At 38.9% G+C, this 27,275-nt stretch overlaps 1 protein-coding gene across 4 annotated transcripts in view; it reads right to left on the bottom strand.

Annotated features, from left to right (window-relative positions):
- The window catches only part of asic2 (acid-sensing (proton-gated) ion channel 2), a 406,881-nt gene that overhangs the window by 239,078 nt on the left and 140,528 nt on the right, over positions 1-27,275 (bottom strand). The gene's annotated exons all lie outside the window — the stretch shown is intronic.

Here is a 27,275-nt window from a genome sequence, read left to right as displayed (position 1 = left end):
GAATAAAACTGTCAGAACATCCTCACAGCGTAAAGTACGTACTGAGTGATGACAGCATTTTAATGTTTAGAGGGAACAGAAAGAACCAGACTCCTTTGCCTTATTAACATTTCTGCCAAAGGTTTGAATGGATGGTGAATAAAACTGCATATCAAAGGTTCGCTCTCTTTCATTGATTGAAATAAGGGCATCCTGACACACTGAACAGATTCATTGAGTACACGTTTTGCATCTTTAGCATGTATACTGTGACCAAAAAACAGTCCACATACTCTGTATTCTGTTGACCTGATTTAACGCAGCTGTGAGTCCTACAATCAACTTGGTCAGCAATATTTAACAACTTTACAGCATAAAAATCCAAGATATGTGATATAATAAATACAGAACTGAGAGAGCTCAAAAAAAAGGTAATTTGCTAAGTGTTACTCACACTAATATCACTTTATACATCTGCAAGCCTTGTGGCACTTGTGTCAGATGGAGCTGAGTGTTGACAGATGTAATGTGGTTTGGACTGTACCTCATCTGTACAGCGCTTTGCCAAATGAGTAAATGTAAATAATGAGTTGATGAATGTATTATAAATTCAACAGAAAATATATTGGATTATTTTGATCACTACATGATAATCCCGTGCACAGTTACAGTTTAAGATCATCCATCTACCGGAGCGTTGAGCTGGAGCGGGAATAACGTAGGAAAATCTTAATACAGTATGAATTTCGGAGCACGCAGTTAACGTCTAGATTGTCTTCATTAATTGAGAGTTATCTTTAAAAGCGCACACCGGTTGCTGATCATGTGATGAGCAAAACTGAAGAAGCCACAGTGCCAAATGTGTTTTTCGCTCAGAGATTTGTGATCATTTCCGTACAAGAAGGTGATCACTTTGAGTGCGCTGGAATTCCTACTGTATGACAAATTTTTCTGGATTATTTTGATATTTAATTAATCATTTGAGTCATTATTCAATGCAAAAATGCAAAACATTCTCTAGCTTCTTAAATGTGAGGATTTACTGCATTTTATATAGTTGTATGATAAATATATTTGGGTTTTGAGCTGTTGATCAGACAAATCAAGCAATCTGAAGACATCACTCTGGAATCTGGGAGACTAGTGGCTCTGGAGACAGGCAGTCATAATTTAGGACAAAATGATTATCAATTCATCAAGAAAGTGATTATCAGATTAATTTATAATAAAAAATAACTGCTAGCTGCAGCCCTACATAAATAAAATAAATATTACATTTAGAAAAATGTTTCATTGCCTCAAATTAAAATACTACATAATCTCAAATTAACTATTTGACTTCTGCCAAGTACCTTTTCCTGTTTTATTTCATATTCCCAATTTACTCTTACCTTTGCTTTCATATAAAAGAGGCATTTTTTTCTTCCATTTTAAATTTTTCATATTACATGTTTCATATTTTATATCACATCAAGACTGTGAATGTGGTTCATTGATTTTTCTTTGTTTGCTGCAACACTTCAAAGACTCTAAATGCTACACTCAAAGTGTTACTTGTCATGTAGCGTTGCTTTTTTTTATTTTTGTATGTTTACAAAATCATTATTTTGCTAATAAATTATTGAACTTCATCTGATCATGTATGCAGCCCAAAGTTGTAGCGTTTTTAACAAAATGCAGTCCTCGTGTAAAGTGTTTTCAGAAGCAAAAGCACTTCATGAAAATACATGACACGTTCACTTTGGTTTTATAGATCAGATGACTTCTCTCAGGTCATTATGCTGAATACTGTTTCTATTTTCATTTCAGTCTCTAGGCTTTCCCTGAACGAGAACCATGTAATGGAAAGTAAAGATTTAGGGATTTTATGATGAGCAGGTAGTGTGGGTTATTTCGCCTTGAGAGGTGACGTAAATAATTACAGTGCTGCTTCAGAGACTTTTCATCATGTTCTTTCTCATAACCAAGGCTTTGTTGACAGTATAGAACCTGCCACATGTGAAGAGATAGTAAAAAAAAAATCTAGTAGAGGCTTTAATGCTCTCTGGAGGAAGACTGGCATCAATCACATCAATGTCAAGCAGCCTTCGTCCTCCTTCAAGTCCAAATTCACACGGTGACAGATTCCATTACCTTTAACACAAATGGCCTGAATGTTAAATTCAGCACCCGACAGGAAATGAAGCCTGATGGACGTGTATACTTTACTCTGCACATAAGCCGTGATGAGTAAACACAATGACCAAACATTTTAAATCACCATGTGGACAAATTGATTGCAGACTTCCATTTTTGAGGGGACAAAAGCGACGAGCAAACAAAAAAAAACTGTGTTGTAACAGTATCATTCACTAATCCCTTTCCAGAGGTGCACATGACATGACCCAGTCATTTACTGAGGTGAGGACTGACAGCAGAATATCAGTAACCCATCTAGTATGTTCAAGCAACCATTACAGTATCACTGCCACCCACCTAACGCACACTCTTCCACACACACACACACACACACAATAACCACTGAACACACACCATAAAATTAGAAAAAGTCCTTTTTTTCTCTTGTGGAGACTATTGAAACTCCACTCCAGTGATTGAATAGATCCAGATGAAAAGGTTCAACTCATTATTCTCCTGCATGTTATTCAAGAGTCCTTCCTTAAACATATTCACTGGGAATTACACGATATAATCCATAATGAGAAAAGCTTCTGGTCTGCTGCTGGTGTGAAAGGCAATGCTCTAAATTGACTAATAGATAATCAGTCCATAGCTGAGTGAAAGTGTTGTTGGATCCTCTGCGCAAAAGTTTTGCGCAGAGGATCCAACAAGGACACATTCACAGTCCTTCAGAGGTTACATGAACACATAATATACGTTCATTCTTCTCTCAGCTCCACAGCAAGGTTTTCATCACGTATGTAGTTATTTTTTCTTTTGTCGAAGCCATAGAGGAAAACTTTTCATTGTTCCAACTTTATCTGTTCAGGTTCACACACTGAACTGCAAACAAATCAAGGCTTTCAAAGTCTAATGAGTCACCTTCCTCCTTCATCAACAGCTCACAAGAGTAATTTAACCCGATGTTTGTAACTGTCATATTCACTGTACATCTAGAATGATGTCATCAGTCATCAGTTCTACATCCTCTCATAGACTGTATATAAAGATAGACATAACAAGGTGTGTTACCGTTAAATTTACCAAAATATTCTCAGTGCAAGTCCCAGAGCCGTTGAGAGCAGCAGGTTAGCAAACTGTCAATCACAGCTGTCAATCAACACCCACACAGCAGACATCAAAGCTACTATAAGTATTCAAACCTTATTAACGTCAGAGCAATAATTTCCTAAATGACCACCAGCGCACTAATTAGAGGGACTGAATTTAGTGACTGAGATCATGATGAAAAAAAATTATTGACATAATAATTCCAGAGAGAAGTCAATGCTTTTTGAATGGGAATGAATTTTGGGGCCAGTATCTAGCGGCCGTTGGTGGCGTTACGCTTCAGGGTACTTCCAACATTGGCTTCAGGCTCAAGCCGTGGTAGTTGCCGCTTGGTGTGGACGTGTAAAAGTGCTGAAAAGCTGGCCTCCCCCTATTTCATGATATCATACAGATGATTAAGATGTAGTCTGCCTATATGGGCAAAACATGTTAATGCCTCCAGCTGGTGGTGGGTTCTCCAGAGTATTTGAAAACCAGTTAGTCCAGTGGCCAACCCCAGTACTGTAGCTAAAAAAATACCCGATGCCCCCATTTTCTCCATAGGCTACTATTATAAAGAGACATTACTAAAACTGTTGATAGGGCACCTAGAAAGGCAAACAATTATTAGGCCCACTCTTTGTATTGTGAATTTTTAATTAATGAAAGTTGAATACTTTCCCAGACCCCAGAAAGGCTATGTGTATGATGTCATCCCGGCGTCAGTGTAGAGTCTATGGGCCAGAAGACATAAGGGTCCAGAAAGACTGAAGCAGGGGACGAATTGATTGGCATCTGATAAGCCTTCAAACTCATTAATCTGTTACTAAAACTGGACTTCCCTGATCGTATCTTAAACAACATTCAACCACCAACATCACCCTTGCTTTCTTTTAACGTGAGGCTGCAAATGCACACCACACCGAAGCAAATGTTTTGCCTTTTCAACTGTTGGCACACAGATGAGAATTATCCATCTTTATTGAACTTTCACTAATTTAATATTTTGATTAAATGTAATCTTTTGTATTTTTCCTTGAGTTTTCAGGAGTTACATGTAAATCTAAGTATAAGTAGGTGTAAGTATGTAGGTGAATTTCTTTGTGTACATATATCTTTTATAATAGTTGTGTTTTTTTAAATGCGCAAATAATAGCTGTACAGGTAGTTGTTTTCGATCACCTCTCTGCAGTTCTCTTGGAAGATCCACACATTTTGGCATGTGTGCTATGTTTTGGTGCCACCAAAACTTGCATCGTTCTCTCTCCTCCTCAACTAAAAGAAACTGAAGGATTTGAAACATTTTAAAGTTCAAATAAACCTCTCTGGACATGCTGAAGGTTATGTCTTCAGCAAGCCTCGCATCTAAAAAGGTCATGTTTTTCAAAAGTGACCTTTATGATTAAGGTTTGGTTCAGTTTAGACAACCAGAGCTACTCGGTTAAGGTCAGGGTTAGGGTTGGGGTTTAGGGTTAGGGGGTTAGGGTTGGGGTTTAGGGTTAGGGGGTTAGGGTTAGGGTTGGGGTTTAGGGTTAGGGTTAGGGTTCAGGGTTAGGGTTAGGGTTAGGGTTTAGGGTTAGGGTTAAGGTTTAGGGTTAGGGTTAGGGTTTAGGGTTAGGGTTAAGGTTTAGGGTTAGGGTTTAGGGTTAGGGTTTAGTATTAGGGAGTTAGGGTTAGGGTTAGGGTTAGGGTTAGGGATGATCGTAGTCACGGTTTAGGAAAAACTACCTTTAAAAGGAAACCAACATATTTGACATATTTGTGTACAACACCCATCTGTGGTGCTGACCGTGACCATACAAAGAGTCATTTAAAGCTATTTATACAAATGATCAATGGTGTCATTTTCTGGAGAGGACAGTCCCCTGTCTTTATTGCCCTTACGTGATGACAGAGCCAATTACAAGAAATGAAAGAACTGTTCTGTATTGAGTGAATAGTATGAATTATTTCCCCTCGAGACTCTACAGTAGTGATGATGTTGCTGACTCTCACCCAGAGCAGTAGATCAGAGTGAGCCGGTGGGAGGATGTTAAGAAGATCCTCTCCCTTCACCACACACACACACACACACAGCTGTGTGTAGCAAGTTGTGAGCCTCTTTAATCTGTTACTGCATCCTCTCTGGACCACTCTGTCAGCACAGGAGGGGGAAAAGAGCAGGATTACAACTCAGAGCCTCTCAATTTATTAGAGCCCTGCTGACTCCTGATACTCGACTCCAGCATTCCAGTTCACCCCCCGATGCAAATCGGCTCCCAGTGAGACATGACACAGAGTCTGCTGCTGGGAAAGTGGAGCAGATGATTCACTGTACTCAAAAAGCCATAGAGATGACATGAGGAGAATGCGATGCAGAGAGGACAGATGTAAAAGGAAGGTTGATTACATGAGGGGGGGGGGGAAAGATAAGAGATGAGCGGGGAGGACGAGATAAGAGTGGAGAGGAGGAAGAGGAATAGCTGACCAGACAGGTTAGTTTATATTTGTTTGTGTTATTGAGAAGTTGCCGCAGTTGTTAGCAGATGTTGCTTCATCTTTTCTAGAAGGGCCATTAAGGCTGGGATGATTTTCAGGCCATTTGGATGTCACGGTATTGCTTTATAGCTCACTTCGCAGCTGCTTTTTGCTTAAGTTATTTCTCTCTCTGACACACTGTGGAGAGAAAGTTGTAGTTGTGAAGTGAAAAACACCTTGAACTGTTTATCTGAATTATGGTGTTGGTAAAAGCTGACTGTGATCCATCAACTTAAACCAAGGTCCCTCTGTTAGTCCACTATGAAGTCGACCCGTGAAATGTAATTAACTCTAACAGGTAATGGGTGTCTCTTTTTTAGAAATCAATTAGTGGTAGTGGAGCAGAAAAAGAACAACAGTTTGAAAGGCACACAGTGATGAGTTGTGTTATAACGGAGCAAGTTTGAATCCAAATTAACACTAAAGTCACTGATTAGACTGTTAAGCAGCAGGTATGAAAAAGGTTATTAAAAGACTAGTCTAAAACTAGAAAAAGAAATCATAGCTGAAGGCTGTTTTTTTTATATATATCTATCATCCCAAATGTGTTCGACCTGTCTCTCCATTATGCACGGTACCTTGCACTTGTGTCAGTAAACACTGACAGTTCATTAAACTTATTGTAGCAGAAAATAAACGTGCACAATTGAAAACGTCACTCTTTTTCTCCGATAAACCCAGGTCACATCTAAGCCACTCGCTGTGATAGATGGAATAATCTTTAACACAGACTTAAACAACATTATATACCTGCATTATTTGCACAAACAAGCTTTTCAGTCTTAATTTGGTGATATTTCTACAACTAAATACTACACTACCTGACTGGCTTGATATAGGGCAACATGTCCCTAAAAATGTCTGCTTCCTGCCACTTACTGACTATTACAGGAATGTCCAGCAAGTGTTCACATAACCTAATTTTATAGATGATTGTCAAGTAATTACACTGTTAAATGGAGAGGGCTTTAATTCCATTCTTTCCATGTTTACTTTAAATTTCAAACTTGCTCTAAGTAGTATTTTAGTAATTTTACACATTTTTGTCAATATTTTATAAATGAAAGAAAGAGATTTTATTCAAACAGCTGAGTCCAGATGGGTGATCTTTCATGTGCAATGATTTTAGCTCTAATTACATTTTGATGATGAAAGCAAAGTGGGTTAAGAAATTAAACAATTATTTTAAATTTGTTTGTTTGTTTTTACTTGCATATTATATTAAAACAACACCAGATGCAAAAAAAACCTTTGAAGAACTAATTACATACAGTATGATAAGGTGAAAGTTCTTTCAAATAACCATTTTTTTGTTTGTTTTGTTTTGTTTTGTGTTTGTTTTTTTTGCATTTTTCAAAGAGGATACTAGTAGTGAAGTCAGTTGGCCTCAGTAATAATAAAAAAGCCTCACAGGCCCTGGTGGGAGTGCTCTGATTTTTCATGTTTTTATTGATTTTAGTCAATATTTTCTCAAAGCACACACATTTTGTGTGAGTTGTGGATTATAGAAAAGTGAATAATAGAGCAAGTACAATAGCAGATGCTGTTTTGGTAAATCACGTTGCCATTATACAGTCCAGACAACAGTGACTGCACACATCACACAAAAAAAAAACAGTTCTCGCTGGACTGGTCCTGTGCCCTTCATGAACTGACAGGCCCATTGAATGCTTAAGAGGGTCTTACTGCTACAACCCTCTTTTACTGCTCATCAATCACCAAAAACTATTTTTCTGACTGTAAACTTATTGAACACATATGTATCTCTTCACAATAATTGAGGTAAACATCAGGGTTTTAATGTGCACAGGCACTATGAAGGGAATCGATAATGTTGAGGGTTCAAGGGCATTGCCACATGTTGCCGTTAGCAACATCAGTCAATATCCACTCTGTTCTCCACATGTGATCTGTTGCTGGAGAATGCAGCGAGCTTGAAAGAATTTATAGCACGTCAAAAGACAAGAACAAGGAGAGTTTCTTAACAGCGGGAACACACTGATGAGTACTATAGAGAAGTCAGTCATATCAGCTGCAGAAAACCAATGACAGTTATCAATCTTCTTGGCAGTGACATACCAACTGGGTGCCGTCATATCAGATCTCTTGTGCCTTTTGAATGCAATAATAGTGAAAAACAAACACCAAAAGAAATCCCATCAAGATCTGGAGTGATGAAGTCTAAAGCATTCTTTCAACATAAAGAAAATCTTATCAGAATAAGAAAGAAATAATATCAAATCCTGAGTTGACCTTGATGCAAAACAGATCACCGCTCACTGCAGAGCTTGAACTGATGTGGATTTACAGAGCGACAGGTCATATTAGTGGTACAGCCTAATCATGTCAGTTACAGTGCATCAGCAAGCTGTGTCACTGAACTTTCATGTCTCATCATAGCCTGTAGGTTCAGAGAGAGCATCTGAGGCACTTAACAGGCCAAACATCCTTCCTGGAGGGGGGGGATGTTGAGCCTGCCAGTTTAGGATCTTTCAGTGCATGTTTTTAACAAGCACAGTAGCACAGTTAAAGGAGCAGTCCACCCATTTTACACAAGAAGTTCAGTATTCATGAGCAGCGTCATCTGCGGCTCTGGAGGGAGCTCTCTGAAGTCTGAAAGTCAGTTATCTCTGATCAGAGTTATCTCTGATGACATCACCGCAGGCTTTTATTACATTTTTAATAAAAAAGCCTGTGTTACATATTCAGACATGCAGTTTAAAAGACAAGGGCCTAAAGTCAGGATACCTCCGCTGCTTCGGTTTTGACCCTTTGCTTAATTAGCCATGCTGGCAGCGTGGCTCTGTAGACTGATGTATTATTATCAATTGGTTGGTCCACTGCTTTGGCTCACACCTATACAGTGAAATATCTCTATATCTAATGGATGGATGGCCATGAAATCTGGTCACATACACATTCATTTTCCCCTCTGGGTGAATTGTAATAACTTTACTGACTCGCTGACTTTTCACCATCAGGTCAAGAGTATTAATTTGTCCCTGTCTTTTGGTTTATTTTACCAAATATCTGCAAAACTAAGTCTCAGCTGTACTTTGTTAGCATGTTAGCATGCTAAACTATACCTGCTAAATATCAGCATGGTAGTACTGTTGTTGTTAGCATGCTGATGTTGCTGTAGACTCTGCTCTCATCTCTGTCTACTGCTGGCTGTCAAGCTGGAGGCAGACTGGCTCTTTGAAAGCTGTTGCAGAAAACCTTCTGGACATGCCTTGCTATGAAAGAGAAACCTTTATTAACACCACATTGACAATCATAGGAACGGGCAATGTTGGCCGTGATTTTCAAACTCTCTAACGGTAAAGCTCAGCTGATGGGGAGTAGTGGATGATACTATTTTGGACCGTAGTTGTTTTCTGATTCGGAGGCTGAATTGCTTAATCCTATAATCCTTGTAATATGATTGGTTCTGGTTCTGCCTTGCTCGTTATTTAACTTTTTTTTTTTTTTTCTAAGCTCGCTTATTTCATCATCAACCGCATGTGGGGTTCAAAGATATCAAATAACAAGAGTCTTGCTTAACATAGTTCCCGTCTGCACCGCTGTATCCAGTAACAACAAACTGCTGGTGTCAGCAAAAACTTGTTTAGGTGTGAAGCCAAAACCATAAATCACATCTCGCTGGCTTGTTGATCTTGTTTGGGTATTGTTCTGGGTGTTGGAAAACAATCCTGTACAAACTCAATCAAACTAAAAAGTTCTTCAACTCCCCCCCCCCCCCCACATTCTTTTTCTGTCTGCTTGACTAAATTTGAGTCTCAACACGGGTGGCTTAGTGGAAACAGAATACAAACTACTGTTCAATAAACAAAATCATATTCAGAGCTTTTATCTAATCCTCACACATTTGCCTTTAATAAAAAAAAAACAAGCATTCTTGTGAGCAAAGTTGAGCAAAGAAAGAAAGAAAAGAGGGTAGAAAAAGGGCAGCAGCAGCTAATTTATCATGCGAGATGTGCTGCATCCCTCTATGTTAACCACAGTAATACAGTACACAGGCACTAATGAGGCTTTAATTGCATTGTGCCACTTTCTAATGTGACCATGCCTTAAGGCTGTGTCAGTGTTTTGGTGTTTGTTATACTGTACATGTTTTCAATAAGCCTATAATGTTTCAAACAAAGATAAAGATTCAGTATCATGGTCTTTGTATGGTCGCAAATGTCCCAAAATGTCCAAAAGTGAAGAATAAAGGCTTTCTTACACTATGATACTGATTGTCTCCACTGAAACTCACACTAAGGAACGTTTTTTATAGCTTCAGGCTCTGTAAAGTTGTGATAAGTGCTGTAACTTTGAGTGGGAAAAGGAAGGAAGACTCTAGCAGACCTGTCCTCTCCACCCAGAAACAAAGGAGAGATTTCATCTTAATCATGTTCACTGAAAAGCAGGATAACGTTTACTAATTTCAAAACAAAAACTTAAGCACATAAATCTCTGCTTTTCATTTCACACCACTCTCACACCTCAGTGGAAATGATCACTGTGAAGAGCCATCAGACAGAAATTGATAATAAACACGTTCACAGACAATGCTGACCTGCTGACATCATTCTGATATTAAAGTAAACAGCGGTTCGGTCCCAAATCTGTGAAACTCCCAAGTGTTTTGATTCTACTTCCCACTGAGTGTTTTTATTCAGGTAAAGGTGCTACAAGTAGTGTTTTAAGACGACTAAATCCTTTATCCAAATTAATGCACCATTACTTATTTTGAAACATTAAGATATGACAATAAGACAGGCCGTTTCTACTGGAAAATGTCTCCTTTATGGCACCAATATACAATAAACACTCAGCCTTTTTCGCTGAGTGTTTGATTGTGACCAGAAGCAAAGGATTGTTTTTGAACAACTCTACTATCAAATATGCGTGTTGTCAGATGTTTAAAGAAATTTTTGTAAAGATATCACATCAAAATTGCTAATGCTATACTGATGTTTAAAAATATTACACATCGCACCTTGAAATATAAGATAAATGGCATCATCATTAGTTTTTTACACTGGTAAACCCCACAGCAACACATTATGCGTCCTCCAACTGAGTGCCTTTCCAACTGGGTCAGACTGGTCTCCAGCTGCTTGACACTGACTTTGCTCAACGCTGCATATGGAAGATTGAAGAAAGATAACAAAGAAGGATAGTGAAAGAGGGTACTGGTCATCTTGGCCAGCACCATCTGGGCTCCCCTGTCTGGAAATAACTGGGCATGATTTCAGACACAAAGACGGATAGATGGGGCTCAGAATCTATTGTGTGCTCCCAGATATGACCAATCGGCTAATACGCTGTTTAGGACACACCAGTACAGAGGAGCGGGAGCTGAATTATTAGGCCATTATATATTTCTGTCAGCCCTTCCAAGGATTTTTCCTTAAAAATTCATACTTCTATAAAAAAACAGCCAGTGAGCAAGGAATAAGGACACAGAGAAGAAAATGACATCAACATCTGCACGGGTAAAATGTTCAGTTCTGATCTGGGACGTTTCATCCTGTCAAAAGGTTGACAGTTCATAATGCTTGTTCATAGGGGGTATATCCAGGTTTAAAATAATTTTAATATTTACATTATGGGTACATGTAGATTCAGTAGATTTGATTTATTGATTGTGACAGTGTGCAGTTTTAAACATTAAAGATGCACTGCACCGGAGTTAGCTCGAAGCTAATTTGCATCCGTAGTCCCCCACAATCAAAATATACAACAGCACAACAACAAACAGTACAAAGCAAAACACACAGAACACACCATACAAAATACAAGATACAAAGCTACACACAACAGCACATCACATACACCCACAATGTCAATTAGAAAGTAATAATGATGTAAACTTGTCAAATTAAAAGCAAGACTACCTGCGCTAATGAGAAGACCATAGATGGAGTTTAGACTCAATGGTCACACAGCTGATTGGTCTTTAGTAGATTTTTTAATTTGGCCTTGAATGTATTGATTGAACTGCAGCTCTTCATATCATCAGGTAGGATGTTCCACTGAGTTGTGGCTTTCACAGAGAAAGCTGACTGCCTAAATGCAGTGCGATGAAATGGTACAATCATGTATGTATCTTGGTTCTGACAGCGTACTTCCAAACTGCAACACACAATATTTTTTTATATCAACGAAAGATCACTACTACTAGTATGTGAAATGTGTCGTTCATAATATTGAACTCACAGAGAATGATTACCTGACTCTTTCCAGCCCCCAACTTCACTGTTTTGATTGACTCTCCTCACACTGATCAACCTCATTTCCACGATCAGCAGGCAGCTGTTTTTAACTAAAATGTTTAAAAAACAATTTGATGCTACTTGCTCAACACCAAACAGCAGACAGACATCGTTAGTGAAGATAGTGAAGCATTCAGTAATTAAAGAGACAGATATTTGCCTTAGTAATTGGTGGAGACCAAAAACTAAGCTCCAAGTAAACATGTTCACCATATCAACTTAAAGGATGGGTTCACAATTTTTCAAGTCTGTCTTAAAACAACAGTCAGGTGGCCATATGAACATGGAAACATGTTTTTCTTGCTGTAATCATTCCTCCTGTTCATACTGTCCATTAGAAGATTCTCTCCAAATGCACTTTCAATGTGAGTGATTGGGGACAAAATCCACAGTTCTGAGTAAAAATGTATTTAAAAGTTTATCTGAAAATAATGTGAGGCTTCAGCTGACTGAGTTAGTCACAGAAAGTGGATATCTTCCAGAGTTACAGTCTTTTTAATAAATAAATCCCCTCTTTGTGTCTCCATGGACATCGTTTCTCCTGTTCAGCTGCAGTGGAAAGATTGTAAGAAAAAGAGGGAATTTGGCTCTAAAAAGACTAACATTGAAAGATTGTGATTAGATTTGATTAATTTGGATTGTTGAAGCTTCACATTAGCTTCAGTTAAACTTCTGGAGGCTTGTGGATTTTGTTCCTAATCACTTTGGAATGATTACAGCAAGAAAAACATGTTTCAATGTTCATTTGGACAACTGTGAATCTTTTCTTTAAGAGATGATAATATGTCAGTTTGTAGTGTTTACAGCTTGTTTCTTCTGCCCCAAGTGACAAAAAAATAAATGCTATTGCAAGTTCAAAATGAGTTCTTATAGATAATCTGGCATTAAATTATCTTTGAGTCTTAGACATAAGAACATGACTTTGTTGTAATCAGGTAATTACAGTCTATATGCTATATAGACTTGTACAGGTAATGCCACTTGGTTAATTTCAAAGACAGAGTGCGGCCCAGTGGTCTATTATGAACATCATGTATATCATGTATCTCTGTTTTGATCATTAATTCACTTGTGGTTACATATGAGCATAATTTGTAGGAGATTGGTTTAAAAAAAAAATATCCAATTGGTCATCAAGACTAATTATCTTACTTGATCAATGTCACAAAACCCTTGATGTTGATCAGAGAACACTTTTCCCCAGCTGCAGTCGTGCAGCTCATCGTATTATTAACCTCTCATGTCTCTCTAGAGCCTGTTAGTGCGGCTCCTCATGACCCTGCTTTGATCTCCACTTACACACATTCTGCTGAGCCGCCACCATGCCGGCTCTACTCGACACCCGCCGGGTCTAATTTGCACCGCTGAATCATGTGACTCACTAAGCTAAAGCAATCAACAACCAATACCGCTCAGCAATTCATCATCTTTTCTTTCAAGAGAACATGAATTAAGTAAATACAAGGCTAATCAGACATAATAATAAAAAGTGTGCGGTTCACAGGAGATTATTCTGACCACTGCTTTCTAATAGCGTCTTTATGGCACAATGAACATTTTGTTGCTTCAACAAAATGAACATTTTCTCTGTATGCAGTTTTTTTTTTGTCCCTGGAGCACAAGCTAAACAGAAAACATTTGGCAGGCGTTAGCTGCCTGGCACCAACCGGTGGCTAAGTCTATACAATAGGTGCCAAATCTAACAGCAGCAGCTAAGTCTGGTGGAGCGTCTGTCAGATTTCACCTGCTGTTACCACGGAGGAAGGGATGATCTGTGTTTCGCTCCAATTACAACACGGCTAATGGATCCTATTCATCTATCTCCACCTGTAAGACAGTCAGGACGCTAAGGGTTACAACTCAGTGTTTTCTGACTGGTGGACATCCTAGACAGTTGATAAAAAAAAAAAAAAAAGGATAAGAAATAGAGAGGAGACATAAAATCAGAACCAGACCATCTGCACATTGTAGTACAACAGCACAGTAGACAAATGTCTTCCAGACTGGTGGACAAGCTGTAAGACCAGTGCCGTCCAGCTCAACCAGTCGGTCATCATTACTGGAACCTGCCCGGGTACTCGGGAGTTTGGCCGGGCTGCTGTAACTGCAGGACGGTAGAGTCTGGCAGGGCTTGGTTTAGTCCTCCCGCCTACAATGTTTCTCCTGGCTGGAGTGACGTTATGCTGGGATCTGCCTGCAATCTGTTGACTGGTTGGCAGGGATCAGTGGATCGCTCCCTGCTGTCCCATCATGCATCAGTACCTGACACACTAAACTCTAAGTGCTTCTGAGGAGAGACTTAGTTTTCTAAAAAAGTATCAGTGACAATGAATTAAAAGAAAATATGATAATCAATTAAAAGTTTGTTATGTTTTAATTAAGCATGCTGCTCAATTGTGGATATTTACTGGTTTTATCTTAGTCCGTTATAATAAACTGAAAACATTTTGGTTTTGGACATGTCAACCTGAGTTTGGGAAAAATGCATTTTTCATTACAGTATTTTCTGAAGTTTTATAAAGCAAATGATTACTCAAAAAAAACCCAATGTGCAGCTTATTGAATAAAGACAAATCGTTAGTTGCAGCCTTAGTAATATAATGAAATCATGTCCTTGGTTGTCAAAACAATGACAGTACAGATAAGAGAATTCCACCTTTATTCTTGTCCTTTTAAGTTTAAAAACACAGAAATGTAATTGTTCTAGTGTCGGAATTAAAATATTGTCATTGTGAATCTCTCAATATTTGTTTCAATTGATAGAATAATATTTTAGTATAACTATAAAATGTCTGAAACTGTGAAAATGTGTTATCTCAGTTGCCAGGAGCTCAAGGTGACGTCTTCAAATACTTTATTTTGTCAGACCAACAGTCTAAAAACCCAAAGATTCAGTTTTACAAGACTATTTGACAAGCTACAACCAGCATACTGTTCAAAATATTCTGTCCATCCACAAATATATTAATGGAATAATCGTTTAGACACTAAATTGTTGACTTGATAACATTACAAAGACCTTACATACACCATACATTGTGTTGTGTGTGTTCTGCCCCAAAAATCATACATCAGTATGAATCATACATGTTGTCTTTATTGCGATTGTTGCATTCTGTCATCTAAATTATTAAGGAAACAAAAACTTTTTGTCAGCCACCTTCTCAATGACACTTTCATTGTCATGCAAACGTGCCGTGCTGAATAACATACACATTAATCATGTTGGAAAGAAATCATAAAGCATATCCAAAGCATTAGCATCTAATTCCCCACCCCCCCCCCCACCCACCCACCCCAAACATACAATGTGTAAATACATTTTAAGCACAAAAATAAATCATGTAGAAAAAGCTGCTCTCACATGTATTACCATTTATATTGCGTTTGCAAAAATATAGCATTTTCTATTGTTTTGTTTGTCATGTACCAACACCCTGGTTTTTTTTTTTAAAATAATGAAACATCCCTGCACGCACTTCTCAGTAATGATAAATTATCTCCATTAGTAAACTGAGCATTCTTGGTTTTGACTCTGGCGTTACATGACATAATATGCAAAGTCAGACAGAGCAGTAGCACAGCGGCGAGCTCTCTCAGCACTTTAAATCTGGTGTTAGACACGCTGCTTTCCTAATGTGTGTTCCAGTAATGAGCCCAGAAGAGAGAAAATATCCTCTAAATGTTTCATCCGTTTAAACTATTTAGCCACTCTTACAATTTTAGACTCATTTGCACACGGCGCATGTGATGGACGCGGATTTACATAATGTTACAGATACATGTGCAGTTACGGTCTGATGCATGTGTGACGAGGGCAATAAGGAGAGGACGGGGGGGGAGGGGGGGGGAGACCGACAACGACACCTGAGGAATTTCAACCCCAGGAAATAATGTCTCAAGAAGAAGAGAACTGACGATGAGGCACACAGACTCGTTACTGACACAAGACAGAGACGTTTTCAGAATAAACCAAATGTTTTATTGAAATAATCAAAAAGGCAGAGACTGAAGCTGCTCGAGAGGAAAGAATATTAACAGCCAAATGAAAGTTACTGAAACCAATAAGGAGAATAAAAATAGTGCTTTATTGCATTTATAGCTACAAAGGCCTTGATACAAAATCTAAAACCGTAAGGATCTAAAACTGCAAGTCCATCTGGGGAAACTGAGCTGAGGCCACTTGTGAAGAGGCAGACTACACTGAGGAGTTCCCAGGAGTGCAACTGCCTACTCAACTCAGAAGCAACACAGCAATGCTCACTAGTGCAATCCCAGTGCTTTTATTCACATGCATAAAGTGTAGAGACCTCACCATGGGTGCCTAGCATCCCGACAATACGGCACTCTGCTTCACTGAAAGAAAGGAAACTAATAAAAAAAAAGGAACCACGAATGAACGACCCAGTCGGTTTGACGATACAAGCAATAAAAAAAATGACAACTCAAGCAAAACAAACCATAAGGCTGAACAAAACCGTAGCCAAACAGCAGCAGGTGAACCCACGAAGGAAGAACAGAGCTTAACAGGGCTCATCAGGCTGCATGCTAAAATGATATTCTACATTTTGATGCCGTGTCCCTACTGAACACACGACGACACACAATATGCTCAGCTGACTACGCTCAGTCAGATCCAAGCTAGAACGGATGGCAGTCAACTAAGTATGCAGTGTAAAGAGGCTGACTTGTGCATGTTAAGTGATCATTTTAACTACATACCAACGGAGACAGAGTGCACATGGTGCCGTATATAATCTGACCCTGATCAGGGATTGGTTGGAGGAGGAGTCAGGCCAGGGGCAACACACTACACACGATACTGTTACACCACCACATATGCATCACTGCAAATTCAAATTCCCTTATTATTCATATGCAGGCTGTAACATACGTGCTTGGACACACAGAAGAACAGCTAAACACACAGAGCCTAAAGCGACACGGCTCCACCTGCTTTAGATTCTGTCCAGCGCTTCCTCTTTCTCTCAGCGGTGACCAGGTGTCCTTTAATAAAACCTTTTCCGGGATTATTACAGGCATGAAGAATATGGGAAAAGTGTACAAGAACGTGCACGCAGGCACTGAGTCAATGACCACCTCCGGCTGCCGGTACTGTACGTCTCAATCGAACATGCTCCGAGAGGCTCAGCGATGACTTTCTGCCTGCTTTAATGGGCAAATTGAATGAGATGCCCTTAGTACAATCACATCCTCTAAAAAGGCTATTACTGACAAAAGTGCTAAAGGCTGAATGGGCTATCAGTCATGAAATCGATCAAGTGTTGAACAGAGTTCTCAACTTATACAATGGAAACCGTCGGGCAACTTTTAATGTTGCCACTTAAAGGGAATAGTAGCGGTACATCAGATCTCACAGAGCATTTCAAAAGTGAGACAAAATAATGCTAAAGATGGGACGGCTAAGCTTCATCCTGCAGGTATCTGGGAAATTTCTGGTTTATAATAATTAACATTACAATATAATAGAAAATATAGCAGCAGGATAATTAAAAAGTACATATGGGATAAAATAACACAATAAATGTGCACAAGAGCTCAATACAACATATAATAGTATAGAGAATGTTGAGATCTGTGTGAAATGTGTCTGTTTTGTGGAAAAAATTCATTTATGTCCACATGCAAAACCAGTAAATGGCACAGTTTGTCTGCTTAAACTTTAAAAAAACGAGAATATTAGGCTTTAAAGATAATATGAGGAACCTGCACGAGTGTGGGAGGTGAAGAGGTGAAAGGTGAGACGCTGACACATGTCTTTGAAAACTACTGTAAGCCTGCACAGACAGGAAATTAAACGGAGGGAGAAAATATGGAAATCCAACACACAGACAACAGATGAGACAGATGTAGAACTAGAGGAGAACAGCTTTAAATGGAGGAGATGACATAAAAGAAGAAATGCAGTAATAAAGGAGGATCTGATAAGAAGTTAAGTGTTAAAGAGAATCGCAATCAGACAATTTCTTAATCTGCTTTTCATTTCTTTTTTTTTCAGTTGTGTGTTTTTTTGCATATTAGCTAAGTCACAGGAGGCCAGTCGTTGTAAATTGAACCTCAAAAGACACGCTGACGCTTCCCGCTGAGACTCAAAGACTCAGCAGCACCCTGTGGGGGATTGGAGGACGTTTCCTGCTTTATCCAAATATCTTACGACTCTTGGGATCGACAAGCAGTAGCGCTTGTTTTGATTCCCTCTATGGGAGTAGTTTTATACTCCACTCAGCTATGTAAAGGAGCTTCAAAGAGAATGGATGAACTGACAGTTTTGGTCACTGGTTTCCCAATTATTTATAACATAACTCGAACAAGCAAACAGTACTTTAAAAGTAAAGAAAAACAATGCGGTAGGATTTCTTCTTCTCTGTGGCTCCAACTCCAATCCGCTCCCTGTGTATATGTGCAGCACTCTATACGCTGTGTTATATCTGATGCTGGTGTGAAATTTAACTCTAATTGTAACAAGGGAGAGTTTTTTTTTCCAACCATCTTCAGAATTCCAATTTACCTGCGAATACAGGCACAGAAGCTGCATTGCTGTTATGGTACATCAGTAAGGAATGCTCTCCAGTGTTACTGTCATAATAGAAGCTATTCATACATTTTACATTACACCAAGACACTGAAATAACAGCGTAGAGATGGTGGAAGGACAGAGGTTAAGGTCTGGCAGAAACAGCTGTAAATGGAAAAAAAAATGTATAGCTCTTTTTCTTTAAAAAGACTGTCGGCTTACTATTGTGGAGAAGATGCTTGTACACAGAGTGGACGATGTGGTGTACTGTTCTTATCTGGTAGTAGACTCGTAATGCCTCAACATATGCTTTATCCTGATCGCACAGAGCAAGGCAGCCTTTTCATCGACAAATACGCGGAGGAGGAGTTCTGTATATGTGTAGGAGCTTTTTTTTGGCAGCCAGAGAGAGAGACCACTTTTCTGTCAGGTTCATGTTGGGAGTTCTTAATGTTGAACAGGTTTACAGACCTGAGACGGAGGATAAGTTAAAATATAAAATTAACAAAGCCTTTCTCAGCGCAGCCAAGGCCGGTCTGTTTTGTTTGCCCGGTGAGAACACGGAGCGGGTGGATTGCCAAGTCTTCTATCGACATGAAGGCTCACATCTTTGTACAGCTGTCCGAGGGCCTAACAGCGCCCGGGCTGAAATACAAAGATCCTGAGAACTGCAGGAGATCACAGCCCTGAAGACAGCAGCTGTGAAACTATCAGTTCTTCAGACTACTGATAAATGAACCACAACGTGGAATCCTCATCTTTCAATCGCTGTTAATGTATCGTAATAATACACCTGCAGACTGATGCCCGTCACTAATGAGCCGAGTGGTAGTGAGGCTGTGTCTGCTGTTGTTATTGCTTCTCTGTATCTCAGCTGTGATGTAGGTGGATTAAACTTTATTATAAGCAGTGTTTTAATTATGCAGATCCCAGCTCCCCTGAAATAAACAAGTTTATTATATTAACTTATATCTACAATGAATGATATAAGAAATTAAATTAGGAAAAATTAAATGTCCGTCACTTCGTAAATGTGTTCTGTGCAGCCAACCGTATCTTGTGTTAATGATAACTGATCTAGCAGAGTTGCTTTATGTATTAAGGCTGTTGAAGTGGTCTCGGTCTGGTCCCAAACAAATTCTGGAGCAGTTTGTTTGCGATGGGAATGTGATCCAACCTCGGTCAGTGGTAAGTGAATTGAGGTTAAACCTAAGACGTAGCGCAACAAAGTATGTTGCATTCTTGATATCCGAGCTGATAGGACCTTCTTCCTGTGTTTACATTCTTGTTCCCGCCCCAGATACAACTACCCAATGAGCTGAGTGAACTTTTAGTGATGCATTTTGGTGCATTTCTCATTGTGATAAGAATCTAAACCAACGGAAAACACATGTTTACCATCTCATCCAATGATTCAGACCAGAGCGAACAAACTATAGGTTTGAAAACGTCCTTACTGGCCTGTTGATTCCAATTGTGTACGAAATCAATCCCTATTAACTGTATAGTGCACTAAATTTACTGCTCACTGTCCGAATGTGGATTATATTCCCCACACAGTCCTGTCAAAATTCACACGATTGAATGAGACATGCAAACTACTTCCTGCTAACAACCCCTTTAATGCAAAGCCCCACTCTAAACCTGTTTCTGAAATCACTATAGAGTAAACTACTGAGTGTTTATTGTTGTAGTGAAGAAAATGAATGAATGAGGGAGTCACTCTCTCTCTCTCTCTCTCTCTCTCCTTCAAATGCTGACACTGTCCATGGTCCTGAAATGTCATCATGACAAATGTTTCTCCTAAAAAACACTTGACTGACTAACAGATGTTCTTACTTCTGAACTTGAATTAAATGAATTAACTTATTTTTATTGAAAGGTGAACTCATCTGTAGCCACGTAATGAAGCTGGCGTGAATTAAGCAAACTAATAATAAAATCTCTCCAATCTCCTTCACTCACATTATTGCATCAGGTTTGGACTTTCTCAGAGAAAATAGCAGGAAATGTCTTCCTGTTAGATTATTACATAAATGATACATTAATTAGCATTCTAATGATGGGTTGCTTATAACCCTGTGCCCCATGTTAATTACACTCTTACTGTCCTGCTCAAGGTTTGTCATCTAGACTCACAAACATCTTTATTCATTTTACAGGTTTTTATGCTTCATATGCTTTTGCTGCTGTCCCGCCTGTCTGTATGCAGGTTTGCAAGGACTTTCTGCCTGATGACGATAATGAACAGTGACAGGACGACTCCATCGCTGCATAAAAGGCAGGCATGAAGTGAACAGACATGACTCTTCTGTGTGTGTGTGTGTGTGTTTTTTTTGTCCCTATTCTTTATTCGGGGATTCTGCAGACCCTTTGACCCACAAAAACCTGCATGTTTCTTGCTTCCTTTGAGATAAGCGATGGAAAAAGCAGCTCATTAAAGAAGACACACACGGGGAAAGAAAGAGAGAAAAACAGACATTACAATCTATCGATTTTAAACATTAACCGTCACTTCAAAAATCTGTTTATTTTTCTGGAGCTGTAGTATTACCGTGGTGCTACGCAACATCAGGATCAATATCCTGATGAGTCATGTCACACTAGGGTTGCTTTGCAGCACAGCTCATCAGCTGTTTCACTGATAAACAGCCGTCTGATCCACTCTATTCGATTATTGTATTTGAAATTAAAGCACGTCTGGAATAGTAAATAAAATGTCTGCAAAATGCCAACTGTTGAGTTCAGATGCACAAGAATAATTAACAGCACTCTCTCCTCCGCAGGGCAGAATTTCTGTTTATCTGAAAAAAAGTCTTAGGTGGATTCTCGAGAACTGTTGTAGACTACTTGTTACTCAAAGAAAGTAAATCATAGCTCTTACGTAATGTTTTTATGCAAAATAATGATAATCCAACACAAGAAGCACCACGATAGAGCCATAAACATGAAGTCACAGACAACAGCTCCTGCTACATGAGGACATCCACAGTGCACACATATAAAAAGCTGCTTGATTACAAATGGGAAACAGGTGCCCTGAAACACTTGAGTTGTGCGTTCACAGATAAAAACAAATCATGTCATCATTCTGTCACGTCTCATTTAAAAAATCAAACAAATGATGAACGAAGCATATCTGCATTATCTGCCAATTATGCTTCTTTTCATTGTTTATGCTTCCTTCCACACTCAGACTACTCTGTCTGGTTGAGTCCCTGAATGATTATAGATAAAACTATAAATCCTCCAGGGTAATACGGTCATATTTGTTGACTGCTTATCTCTGTAATTTTTATTTGTTTACATTAGGTATCATCAGTGTTTGAATTATATACTTCATACCGGTGAGTACTGGCACAATAGATTTCTCTTAACTCAGTACTGCACCGCCACTTTTTAATGAAAATACAGGTGTAGTTATTGTAAATGATGGACAAAAAAGGCACTACACAGAGTGTTATCTCAAAAATAGTCTGATGACAAATACATTTTATTCTATTTTAGCTGTTGTTCTGTTATTGTTTTTGTTTTTTAGTTGATGTTTTCTGCATGTGGTATCAATTATTCGCTTCCTGTATGTGTATAGATGTAATAATTTTGTGATTAAAGGCAAAAAGTGCAGCTGCTGCGTGGGATTCAACATGTGGTGTAAGTAGTTTTTTTGCCAGTGTTTTACTGGGACAGCAAAGTTCTCGTGCACATGTTTGCAAAAAAGGTGGTGCTAAAAGCTGGATGAAACAGCGACTACAAACAGGACTAGTTGTTGAACTACTGTAGCTAGGGAGCTAACAGCTAACACGCTAGCCAGCTGGGAACATGCTACCACTGGTCAGTCACAACAGCTAGCTAGCAAGCTAGCTAGTTAACGTCTCAAACTCATGCCTCTTTTGTGGAACAATTTATATTCTGGCTGAGGAGGTTTAAATAAAAGTTTACTGTGAATCACAGCCAATAAGCTATACTATCTCCTCCATTTTGGGTCACCACTGTCACCACAAGACAGTTTGCTATTGGTCAACAGCCCAAATTTGCTTGTCAGGGTTCACCAAATTTAAACTCAATGTGTGGATTTACTAAACCCTTGTGATTCAATTAAAATTAATTGATTTCGCTGTGAAATTTCATCATTCTAATGACAAAGAGTGATCTTTTCTACACATGCCTCAACAATCCTCTGTCAAGGTATGGAGGGAAAGTTTTTCATATTTGTGCACAAGAATAACTCTTATAACCAGGCCCGTAGCTGCCACTGTATGTTTTTCTGGTTCTTTAAAAGCATACATGACTGGCCTTACCAGTATGATACTGGTATTATAGATGATACAAACCCTCTTAGATACTTTAAGAACAATATCAAATGACAATAAAATAAGGAGGGGTGCTCCAGTTAGATTGGTCAATGCCATGAATGACAGGACTGGCTAGCCTTCTATAGACTGTATTCCACCTGACCTACACACTCAAAACAAGTAACTACGAGTTACACCACAGGAACAGAAGCAGCAACCAATAAACAATTAACCAATATGCTTTCAAAACGTAACATGTCCAAACTTTTGTGCACAGAATCATTTAGGTGTTTCTGCTTTGACATTTTCAGTGGCAAAATATTCACGGAGGGAAACAGGCTAATGCATTATAGTAAAGTTGCACTGCACAGCATCAGCTTTGAATAGACAATTAGCCTACCTTGCTGCAGTCAAACTGTCTGTTATCGCAGGATGCTACAGTACATTAGGTAAGTCTGGCTCTAAAAAGCAAAGCTAACTGATTAATCAATGCTAATTCATTGCTTGTGTCCCCACTGTGACATCATCAAGGGCAATAATTCTGAACAGCTTTTTTAAGGCTTGTTAATCTGAAGACTTCAAACCCTGCCAAGGATCACCGTCTTTATGTCATTTCCCCCCAGTGCCTAAATAACACTTCAGTCTGCCAAATCCATACAAAGACTAGATAAAATCAATTTTCCCTAATATGTCACCTTTAAAATACCTTGTATTTTTATACTGTGGTTGGGTTCAGGTGTCCTGGTCGTAATAGTCATCATTTTACTATATTTTTACACAGTAATTTTTCACTGTCATGCCATGTGTAACTTTTAGATTATGGCTTACTGTTTGGATGAACTTGAGTAATGAGTGTTAGAACATTTGTCAGGTAATTTAGGGCAAAACCTGAAAGATACTGCAGTTGTGCTCCTCTGCTCAGTTAGTTTGACAGTGAAAGTGATTTCAATGCAATAAGATACTGAACTGAAAAAAAGAGTAATTTCAAAACTGGCCATATTTGTGACTTGTGTTGGATTCTAGTCCAATTTACATCTATGTATTGGTACTGACATTATTTCCCAACTGATTATTGTTACTCTCAAAATGCATTAAACACATAGATTTTTACTATAGTCCTCAAAAATCTCTCAGGGGTGACAGGGTTATGCCCCTGAACCCCCCTAGCAGGACTAGAACTCATGACATCAGTGTTCCTGCTATGGCCCTGCTTATAACTTTGATCTTCTGTCATTTATATACTATTATAATGTTTGTTAAAAATGATTTTACCCATGATTTGTGTCCTGAAATGCTGCATTTGCATGTTATACAGGCTACTGGTTAGAGAACCGGGCATCATCAACATGAATTTGTCAAAAAAAGTGCTACAACAGGGGTCATGGCTTTTTTGTTTAGGAGCGTGGCGAGAGCACAACTGAGATCCAGGCTGTGTGTCACAACGTGACCAAATAGAGTCTCTGAGATTCTTGCGGATTAGATCACAGTTCTTTGTCTATCTAGGACTGATTTTGTCAATGTCAGTGTCACCACTAATGCAGCCTCCTAAATATCACATCCACCTTGCATCTAAAGTGTTATTTCCACCAATAGGATGTCCGCGTCTGCCTTCTCGGGACGTTGCGCTGGAGCCCCTGACCAATCCCATCATCCTCATTGGGCCCTGTGTGACTGTGGCCCTGTTGGATCACATTAACATCACGCTCATTGAAGCTGACAGGCCAGCAGAGCCGGGAGAGAACCAGCAGAGAGCGGAGGGATTTTATAAAGTGTGAGGACCCTGATGCACCTGTGGTGGTCACATAGATAGATGCATCCAGCAGTGCTGACATTTCTACCAGCGCTCCTCCACTTAAGTTCTCCTGCTTCCACTGTCATTTCTTCTAAATGTTCAGAGCTAAAAATGTCTGCTGTGCTTCTTTATGTGTTCACATTGTGAAGTCTGTCTGCCTATCAGTGGCCAAAAGTACCCAGACGCAGTTTGATAGCTCACAGAGAAAACCCTCTCCCTTTATCTCTTTGTAATGCTTTCACCTGTTCAGTCCTGGATCTGCAGCACAACAACCGACTGGAAAAGCGGAGATGGTGTGTGTGGGCATGGAGAACAGCATCACAGCAGGTCCTGGATCCTGCTTCCAGGAGGACAGAGGCTTTACACAGTGTGAAAAACTCATTAAGTTTCCATTAACCTTAGCTCACGGCCCCTCCGCTGGGGTGAGGCGGAGGAGACGGAGAGGGCCACGGAGATCAAACGTTGAGCACTTTGAAGGTGATCGAAACTATCAGAGTGCCATTAGTAAGATTCTTGTCATTATAATACAATTAACAAGATATACGGCGAGTAATTGATCTTCACAGCATGCTGTTTCAGGATCTCGTGTGTGTGTGTGTGTGTGTGTTCTTATGCATTACTGTGATTGCAAGAATGTTGAATCAGGTCAATAAGACTACCCACTATATGTTAATCTAGGTATTAAAACTTTTTCCACCATTCAGCTACGTGTCTAAAACCTCAGACATGCTGCTATGAGGTCCTGTTCCTGTATGCAAACACAAACATTTGTTCTCTGCTACTGGAAATTGGAAAAGTTTATATATTTGTGTTACGTGTGGCCCTGCATATGTATTACTGCACACTGCTTCTGGGTGTGTTAGTTTCCCCCCCCCCCCCCTCTCTCTCTCTCTCTCTCTATCTCTCTCTGTCTCTCTCTCTCTCTCTGTCTCCATCTCTGTCTCTCTCTCTTAATTCAATTACTTCAATGCTTTATTGGCATGAACGTCCGATGAACAATTTTGCCAAAGTGTCAAGGATTATAAAATTCATTAAATAAAATAAAATAAAAGAACAAGAAAATGGCACTAAACACATGCTTTGTGTGTGTATGTGCGTGTTTGTGTAACTCTACTATACAGTTACATTTAATTTGAATAATCACATTTATAGATGAATAATATTGCCAAAGCATGAAGGATAATACAGTTCATTAAATAAAACAAAATAAATAAAAGATAAAAAAGAACAAGAAAAAAATAGCAGAGAACATTAAACACGTGTTTTATGTTTATGTAATTCTGCAATGTTACCAAAGCAGTGCTACATTATGATAAAACAACAATAACATGACATTCACGACTGTAATCAGTGGGAAGAGATAAAAATAAGCATATGTACGATAGACTATGTCAAGATAATTATTTGTCATATTCAGTGATGTTGTTTTAATTATGTGTCCCTCAGCGTCGTTACACAGAATAGAATTAAATAAAATAGATGCAACAACAAAGCTGTAACACTGTGTCAAATCTCCATTATAATAATGAGGAATAATAGAATTAAGTTGGAGGATTTTTGTTCCAAAGAACAAAATAAACGACCGATTTGAGAGCACGGTTCCTTATTGTGTATCTAATATATTTATTTAAGTGTACAGTACACGTCTACACATAACATTACATATTATCATGTCCCTCATTGCTCCGTATTTCATATCTCATGTTTCATATGCACTTTTTTTTTTAACTACTTACATTCTACTACATACTGCACTGTACATACTTTTCTCCAGCTCCTTGTTTTACTATTTTCTTGAGGCTTAAGCCATCAAAGTTAGTCAAATGAAGTGAATATCTTACAGTTACAGTCTTCTCCTCTTTTTGTTATTATCCTTCCACTGGAGCTGAACAGAAAAATACTTTCTATGGAGACAAAGAGATTTTTTTTTTTTACTAAAACGATACTGTTACTTCGGGAAGTTATCCGTTTGATTTGTTTAACACAGACAGCTGAAGCTTCAGATAAACTTTCAAAATACATTTCTGGATAAAACGAGTACTCTGGATTTTGTCCCCATCACTTACATTACTTACAGGGTATTAGAAAGGGATCTTTAAACAGCCAGTAATAGTAGGAGGAATGATTACAGTGAGCGAAACCTCTTTCAATATTCATAGGAGCACCAGACTGTTGTTTTAAGACAGACTTGAAAAACTGTGAACCCATCCTTTAAATATTTGATATACTTTACTGTATTATTAACCGCACTATGCACAGTCTTTGGAGATGCAAACTAAGCATTTAGCTTTGACTCGCGCTGCGCACAGCTGTTTATGTGACACGTCTTTGAATCTCAAATCTAATACAATAAACAGATATCACGCAATACAGCAGGGAATGAAGTACCACATGGTGTCTGTTCTCACCTAGATGCTGTTAAACATCTCTCATCCACCTTCATATCTCTGAAAATATAATCCCTATGTATATATACACAGATAGATAGATAGATAGATAGATAGATAGATAGATTATAATTATGACTGGCTGCAGCATTTAACACACCCAGTGATAAAGTTTAATAGTGCAGTCACTCCTCCTTATCCCACCCTGTTAGCCCTGAGCGTGTTGCGCGCCCACAGCAACCAAAAGTGCGTACGTCAGTCCCTGTGCACACTGCATACTTGACTGCACTTTTCAGTTCA

This window comes from Thunnus thynnus, chromosome 17, assembly GCF_963924715.1.
Source record: "Thunnus thynnus chromosome 17, fThuThy2.1, whole genome shotgun sequence".
Taxonomy (NCBI): Eukaryota; Metazoa; Chordata; class Actinopteri; order Scombriformes; family Scombridae; genus Thunnus; species Thunnus thynnus.
The sequence above is the reverse complement of the archived record's forward strand: the minus strand, read 5'-3'. Positions and strand labels throughout refer to the sequence as shown.